Source organism: Lygodium microphyllum, chromosome 8, assembly GCF_053477565.2.
Source record: "Lygodium microphyllum isolate KBCC chromosome 8, Lygodium_microphyllum_v1.1.10, whole genome shotgun sequence".
NCBI classification, from domain to species: Eukaryota; Viridiplantae; Streptophyta; class Polypodiopsida; order Schizaeales; family Lygodiaceae; genus Lygodium; species Lygodium microphyllum.
The window spans coordinates 93,016,782-93,024,921 of NC_141142.1; the positions used below are offsets into that span (position 1 = coordinate 93,016,782).

Consider the following 8,140-nt stretch of genomic DNA (forward strand, 5'->3'; position numbering starts at 1 on the left):
CCTCAAAACTCCTAAATAGAGTCAATCTATTAAGCTTTGTTCAGAAGTTAAGCGTTCTCTCACAAACATACACCCCATTATACATTCTTTTGATTCAAGTTTGCTTTGAGTTGCTCATGACCTGATGTGACAAGATACAGCAAAAAGCCTCACAGTTCATATAAGCAGAAGTACAGAACCAAAAGCTGTTGAGCAACTTATACAATAAAAGGAAAGGAGAGTTGAGTGGGAAGAGCGCAGCTTTTTATGACATCCAGAAATTGCAATGCAACCTGCAAACTCCAAAGTTGCTGGTTTAGAATCTTCAGTTGAATCAGGCCTTGTCATCATGGTATTCCCATGAGGTAACCAGAACATTCACAGAAGAGGTTGCACTGCATATGCTAGCATTCTCCTGAATCAGTAAATCGCCTCCATGGGATGGTTCTAGACATTGCTGCAAAATTCTCCTCCCTGATGTGAGCCATCCATCAGTGTAGGCATCGGTCAATTCTTAAAGTTCATGCCACTCCTGTAACTGTTTTGCACCAAGTAAAGAGTCTAGACCATTGCTGTAAAGGTAGGAGATATGGCGATGCCGGTAAGCAAGCTTTCTATTGTTAGCTTCATCGCGAATTTCATTCAAGCCGTCAGAGGCAAAGTCATAATTTGAGATATCCAATCCATCATCATACTTTCTCCAAGACTCTAGTGTGGGTTCATTGTAGTCCTCAATCTGTTCGTAGAAGAAATGATCATCACACACTTCAATGATCAGTTTTTCTCAGCGCCTGCCCAGTTTGATGCCATAGCGCGAGTCCTTGAGCCCCTTGAACTGCTCTGCATACTTCCCATTCGATAGAGTCTGAAAGATAATCAGAGTCTCATCCAGATCTCAGACATAGACTCTGGAGACCATTGGAGCTGTGTTCAAGCCACGATCCGAAGCATGAAGCAACTGATTTTCATCCCATGTGTATTATATCAGATTGATCCACAGACTTCGTTTATTGTCACAAAGATCCGTTTGCCGGACATGGATGGTTACCTTCTGGAATAAGATCGCTGTTCTTGAGCTTTGACATGAGTCAGATCAGCAGCTTAAACGGCATGATCCCCTCTGTCGTGCCTCAACTAACCGTGTTCTTTTTCTCAGATTTCTCGTCGTCTTATCCTCAACGGAAACAATCAGAATGCCGTTGGCATCGGTATTGTAGCAGACAGTGAGCACACCACGAAGAGCAGGGACTATCGATCAGAGTGCCGTCTTTGCTGTGTGTGGTGCCTCTGATCAATGCCATCTCTCACAGAACCAGCAGCTCCTTTCGTCAATTTCCATCCCAAAATTCCCGTCAGAGAAGTCCCTCCTTCAGCGAGGTGCAGCTCTCATGTTCCAAACGCGCCGTGCCTTCTGAATCGTCGATTCCAACACGAAAGATGTGAGTATCCCGACTGTCGATGGACGCGATGGCATGAAGGTGGAGTGCATAAATTGATCATTCTCTCCTTGATACTCTCTAACCTCTGCTCCCGTCCTCCCCACAGTGATGCGCTCTACTCCTTCGCTCTTATCCTCCGCAGAGTCATCCCGAATGCCCTCCTTTTCCAAGAATAACAACCCATTTCAAAAATAGCTCTCCCATTTCGAGCACGGGGAGGTCCTGGATTCAATGAACTTTTTCCCCCCCCCTTTTGCCATTCAAATCCTTCTTTAAGAAAGATGAGATTTCTTCCATAAACATGGGTAGCAAACCTTGATTCATTGTTGTTTTCACACGTGTATGTTTCAGCAAACAAATGTTTGAATAAACTGAAGTATGTTATTCATAACACACTTGTCCCCTTGATCTCTTTCTTTTGAAGTCCCAAATTGTAATGTGTGCTTTAAAATCTTTATTGATAAGAAATCCTTGGATGTTTCCATATGTATCCATTCCTCCTTCGATGCATAGCGACCAACCATACGAACGGCCTCGTTTGGACAGTATATCATAGTCTCAACAAAATCAGGGACCTTATCACTAGAGTCCTGATTACCATCTGGTTCAGTGGAGGACTCATTGTAAGCTTGCCCCAAGTCTCGGATGCTCCCACGAACAGGACGGTCTACAAAGGGTAGGATAGGTTTTCCTTCCTATTACAAGCATCGAATATGCAATACATTTAAGGGAATATATACATACATTGAATGCAGTTTATTAAAATGCACCACACAAACAATGAATCACACGCAGATATTAACACAAATGCACAACAAAAATGGAGGTGTTCACGGCTCAGATGCGCAGCATCACGACATAAGCTGATCGCGCAGCCATATCATCAACAAGCTTCTTCATACCTCCCTTACCAAAGTTCGTGTCAAGAGGAGCGCTAGTCTCTGTCAGCCATATCTTCCCATCTTGTCCCCAGAACACTACATTCTTCTTTCGTGCTTCCTAAAAAGCATCACAATCTCTGCAATGTTGGTGCTTTGTACTATCACACCAAATACATCGACGCCCTTTTCTTTGACCAGCTGGAAAAGCAGTCACTGGAGCAGGTGCTACAGCAGGTACTGACATAAGTTGCTCCTTTAACTTACCAACTTCAGCTTTGACTGCTTCAATCGTAAAATCCACCAAGCCTTTAATAACATCATCTACAGATAAGGGCACTGGAGCAGTAGGAACTGGTGGATTCACAACAGGAGGAGTAGGCTTAGGCAAAGAAGTAGCAGGGGTAGAAGAAGAAGTCTCCAAGGATTTTTCAGGAACTAATCCTGTATTTCGATGCAATCTGACTCTCCTACGCTGCTTCTTGACAAGAGCATTCACAGCATCAATAACATGTCTCCATTCAGTCTTTAGCCCTGAATCAGTAGCTTGATCTTCCAAAAGATCATCCAACTTTTCCTGTAAATCAGCATCTGCAGCTTGCAAAAATAACTCCACTTTCTGCATCTCCAAGGCTTGTTGTTCAGTCCCATCCAACTGATCATAACGACTTTCAAATTCTCGCAGAAGAGCGGTAACAGAAAGTCCCTTGTTGGGCATAGAAACCCATGCTAAAAAATTCCTGCGATTCATAAAACCTGTATCCTCTAGGAAATATTCATCTTTTAATGCCTTTTTAAATTCAGCCCAACCTGCATGTGCCTCTTGAATTTCTGCAATTCGACTTTCAAGAGCGCGCACCACGATCCGCAAGAAGTAGCGGCTCCAAACATCTTGAGAAATCCCAAAAAACTTCATCTTTTCTTCATACAAATGCAGGTAAGTTGACACTTGCTGGCCATTAAACTGCTTCATCTCCTGTTGGACAGCTTTCAAAGCATCCATAGCATCACTGTCTCGTTTTGCATGAACTTGCTGCTGCATATACATGGTAAATGACTGAAACAGGTTCTTCATGACATTATCATCTGTCATCTCTTCTTGCGAGTCTCCCATCTTGCTGATGACGCAGCACTTTTCACGTCGGGTTCACCAGAAATGTCAAAGAGATCGCGCAAGGGCTGCAGAACACAGGGTTCAAGGTACAGCAAGAAATGAGGCTAACAAAAAGAACTCAAATGTTGGATGTCATCAAAAGCAAAGAACTATATTGCCTATTCCGATCTCCTCCTCGATTACTCAACGGCCAACACCTAGAATCCTTGGCACTAACACAATATTCAGTGTCTTTGAAAGCCAATAGTTGCTATTTCAGATATTGATCTTTCCCATAATTTCCATGTAAGCTTCCTATACACAATCATAATTCCTGAAACATGTATTTCAATAACACACTTGTCCCCTTGATCTCTTTCTTTTGAAGTCCCAAATTGTAATGTGTGCTTTAAAATCTTTATTGATAAGAAATCCTTGGATGTTTCCATATGTATCCATTCCTCCTTCGATGCATAGCGACCAACCATACGAACGGCCTCGTTTGGACAGTATATCATAGTCTCAACAAAATCAGGGACCTTATCACTAGAGTCCTGATTACCATCTGGTTCAGTGGAGGACTCATTGTAAGCTTGCCCCAAGTCTCGGATGCTCCCACGAACAGGACGGTCTACAAAGGGTAGGATAGGTTTTCCTTCCTATTACAAGCATCGAATATGCAATACATTTAAGGGAATATATACATACATTGAATGCAGTTTATTAAAATGCACCACACAAACAATGAATCACACGCAGATATTAACACAAATGCACAACAAAAATGGAGGTGTTCACGGCTCAGATGCGCAGCATCACGACACCGCACTTTCCTCGGGTTGTTTTAGTTATTTAATTACCTAACACATTTAATTGGACATATATCAATCAGCTTCCTTAATTAGCCCGTTAGGCACTGGTTCTTTCACGTAACTAGAGCACTTGCCATAGAAAGCAACATCAAACAAGTTCCTTTTTAACAAGTTATCATATTTATCTTTGAAATACATAAAGTCCAGCCCGTAGGCTTATCCGCAATCCGCCCGAAGGCTATCCAGCAATCCACAGGGATCACTAATCCAAGTTTTTGTGCATAGACTAGTATGCGAGTCTCGAGATCCAATCCCAAGTCACGTTAGCCTCTTGTGCAGGGCCTGGAAGGAGAGGGATTTACGGCCAAAACCCCCTGGCACCCAAGCGTTCTCCTGCTCCAAGTGGCTCTTAACAGAGAGATCTCTCACGGCGGGTTCGGTCCACCTTCCCGGTGCACTTAACAACCTCCTTCGTTAGGGTCAGGCAGGCAGTCGGGGGTAACTGAAGCTGCCTCTCCCTTCAGGCCTTCAACTTGAAGCATTAAATATCAATTTATCCTTTAATTCATTTGGTCAAACAAAGCAAAATAGTGCTCTTAAATCTGTAACAAGCATAAACATTTCCATTAGTCGTTTATTGTTGGCCAACTGCTAAGGAATGAATCCTTTCTTTCGAATGCGTCCAGCACTCGATCCGAGATGACTTGTGACTTGGCAAGATCCCCTATATCCTGGGTTAGGGCGTACCCTATGAACCCGACTTGGTCAAACCTTAAGTTGCTTATTCCAGTTTTTTGACTGGTCTTTTGCTTCCAAGCAATTATCTTTACTCAAGAAATATACTATATTAGGATGATTATTCATCCTCTTGCAAGATAACTTGTGTAAGGACCTACCAACCTCATTGCGAGAATTGGCCATTCCCTTGTGATCCAATCACAAGATCATACGACTTTGCACTTGATGCACAAGTGTCGCATCGAACTATGGGACTATTCTACGAAACAATATGTTCGTGATTACATTAGGCTGACATGGTCAGTCCTAGGGTTCCAAGTTCCCTCTTTTTAGTGTAAGATTCTTAGGGACAAACCCTAGATCACTTCTCAAGTATGTTTCGTTGTCCCTACATTCGGTGAATGTGGACAAGTATTTAGGGTATAGGAGTTTCAATTTTAGCAATACGTGCGACTAGGTCACGTATTAAATCCTAGTGAGTTCTTTGGAATTGAATTAACTCCTTCTAAATTGAGTACTCCGCTAGTTTAGGTGTTTAGGTTTATGCCAATTTGTTTAATTCTTGACGATAATTATGCTATCATTTCCATAAACACATGACTCATTGTCTATGCGTAAATTGTTTTTCAACCCTAACTTATTGATTTTAAGATCAAGGTTAGATTATAACCTAATTCCAACTAATCATCCTATAAGTTGCGAACAAGATTTACGCTAAACAAGCAACCTTTTACTAGTAATTATGCAGTTGAAAAATGATAATTGACTAGAGTTATGCAACGTAAGAGTCATTTCATGCCTTGCAATTCCCACTGGGTTATTAGCACTTTCCATGATGACTTATTGCGAAGAAGATATGGCCTAATAATATGACATGCAATTTTATACTTCCATGCCTAAACGGAGTGCGCTATCTTAATTCCATTTTTGTAAATATGGACTAAATGCATATCAATTTTCTAAAGCATTTAAGACAAAAAATGCATCCTTATTTCCAACAATTATCCTCACACGATAATAACAATAACAAATAAAAATTAGGAAGGAAAACCTGGACTTGGGGTGAGATGTCCACATGGATGCTAGGAGATGATTCTCCTGCTGTTGCGCCTTGGGATTTCTTAGGAGGCATCGCGAATGCAACCTTTCCGTCGTGGATGCAGCTTTGCAACTCCTTTTTGAAATTCCATCGTATCTTCCTTTGCAATAACTTGCACCATCTGTCGGAACCGATTTTAGAAGGCTTCCTCCTTGAAGCGGGGATTTCGAAAAAGGGGGTGTTTCAAAATCTTTCGCGAATAAGGTCCATTAAAGCCATGGGAAAGGCTTAATGGCCTTATTAAGACTCACACAAATGGGAAATAAAAGGTGTAAAAACCCTTACGAGGGCTTTTGTACGGGGAAAGAAAAGTGTCAAAAGACCCTTAACACTCCCTTTTATTTTATGTGTGGGGGAAAACAAAACAAGGTATGAGAGAGGTAAAAGGGGTATTTTTACATGGGGGAAAAAGGGCCTAAGGGAGCCCTTAGAGGAAATTTTCAGGGGGGGAAAAGGGGCCTTAAAGACCACTTAAGGCCTTTCAAGGGAACTTTGGGTAAAACCCTTTTTTTTTTGGGGGGGGGGGGGGGGGGGGAAGGGTAGTTTTAAAGGCTATGGGAAAGGGGATCCATGGGGGTCCTTAGGGGGGGATTTAAAAACACGGTGATAAAAAGGACCTTTAAGGTCAACCTTTTGGGGGGGGGGGGGGGAGGGGGTTTATGAAGCCCCCTTAGAAGCTTCTAGAAGCTACAGAGAGCTTCTACATGTGGGGGGGGGGGGGGGGGTTGGAGGCAGTTGTAAAAAAACTGTCTCGGTGGCATGTAGGCGAATGGATGGTGGCAGGGTGGCTCCGTATCTTGATCTCCTCGGCGGCGGTGACCGGCCAGCTCACACTTGCCCACCATATCCGCTCCTCCTCTCCCTCACGGCTATTGTCAGGAGCACGACGAATTAAACCTCTCTCTCTCTCTCTCTTATGACAAGTGGCAGCACTCTGTCCCCTAATCCACTTGCACCCCGCTAGGTTTAAATAGGGGAGGGGATAAGATCCTCCCTCCCCCACGCGTTGAGGCACATGCTTCAAAGTATAAGCAAGCTCCAACAAGGAGCTTGCTTCACATTCTATTCCCCTCTTCCTCCAGCTCGACAGTCGGCTGGAGGAGAGGGGAAAAAAATTACCTTTATTTAATTAAAAAATTTATCCCTATGTCTTATGGAAGTAGTTCATGCGTAAAAAGACCAGAACGTTACATGATCATAGGTATCTTTCATAAGAACAAACTTAAAATCAAACTAAGTTTTCTTGCCTTATTCCCTCTAGCATAGTTGCATATATATTCTATCATTTAATCCATACTCAATAACCAACACATTATTTGGCAATAAGATGACTCTTATTTCCACAAGATATGTAGTCTTTTATACTTTTTATGATAAACAATGTATAATCATGGAGATGCTTTGTGGGCTTTTTACAAGATATATCTACAAACATGGTGTAGTCAAAGGGAGATCAACGATATAGTGCAAATATAAAAGCTTTGTTGTCTCAAGTTATGAAGATGTGGGTTGGACCAAGGTTGCATGAGTTTCTCAATAATAACTTGAATGGCCCTTCACTCTCAAGAACAAAGAGGAGCCATAGATAAGACACTTAGTTATATTGTAGATACATGAATATATCTTTGATGCCATTGATAAAATACATCAAAAGGAGAAAGAAAAACATGGCATCAGAGAAAGCATTCCCTTTATTTTAGTGGAAGATGAGAGAACCATAAAGAAGCAAATAAGGTAAATGTATAAAGGTTGTTGTTTTGACTTGTAAAAGGTATTCTCAATCAACTTTTAAATTTTCTAACATTTACAATTTTTATTGTAAGTGGAATCTTGAAGATGATACTCTTGTTGGATTTGATGGATATAAGTCTTCAGATCATGATTGTGGGACTTCATCCATGATTAAAGTTGGAGTAAGAAAAGCAAGTTATGATGTGATTATTAATGCATTTGAGACTTATATCATTGGTGGCTATGTAGGAGTGATTTGTAATATTCTTGCGGAAAATTATTACGTACACGTGTGAAGTCTCAGGCAAAAGACAATGCCGGCATTGTGGTTGTGAACAATTCGGTCATTAATTGTACACTCTCCATGGGCC

The 8,140-nt window shown here is 41.8% G+C and overlaps 1 pseudogene; it reads right to left on the minus strand.

Moving 5' to 3' along the window:
* Positions 1 to 313: 313 nt before the first annotated feature.
* LOC148032608 (protein phosphatase EYA pseudogene) lies at positions 314 to 898 on the minus strand (annotated as a pseudogene).
* Positions 899 to 8,140: the final 7,242 nt, after the last annotated feature.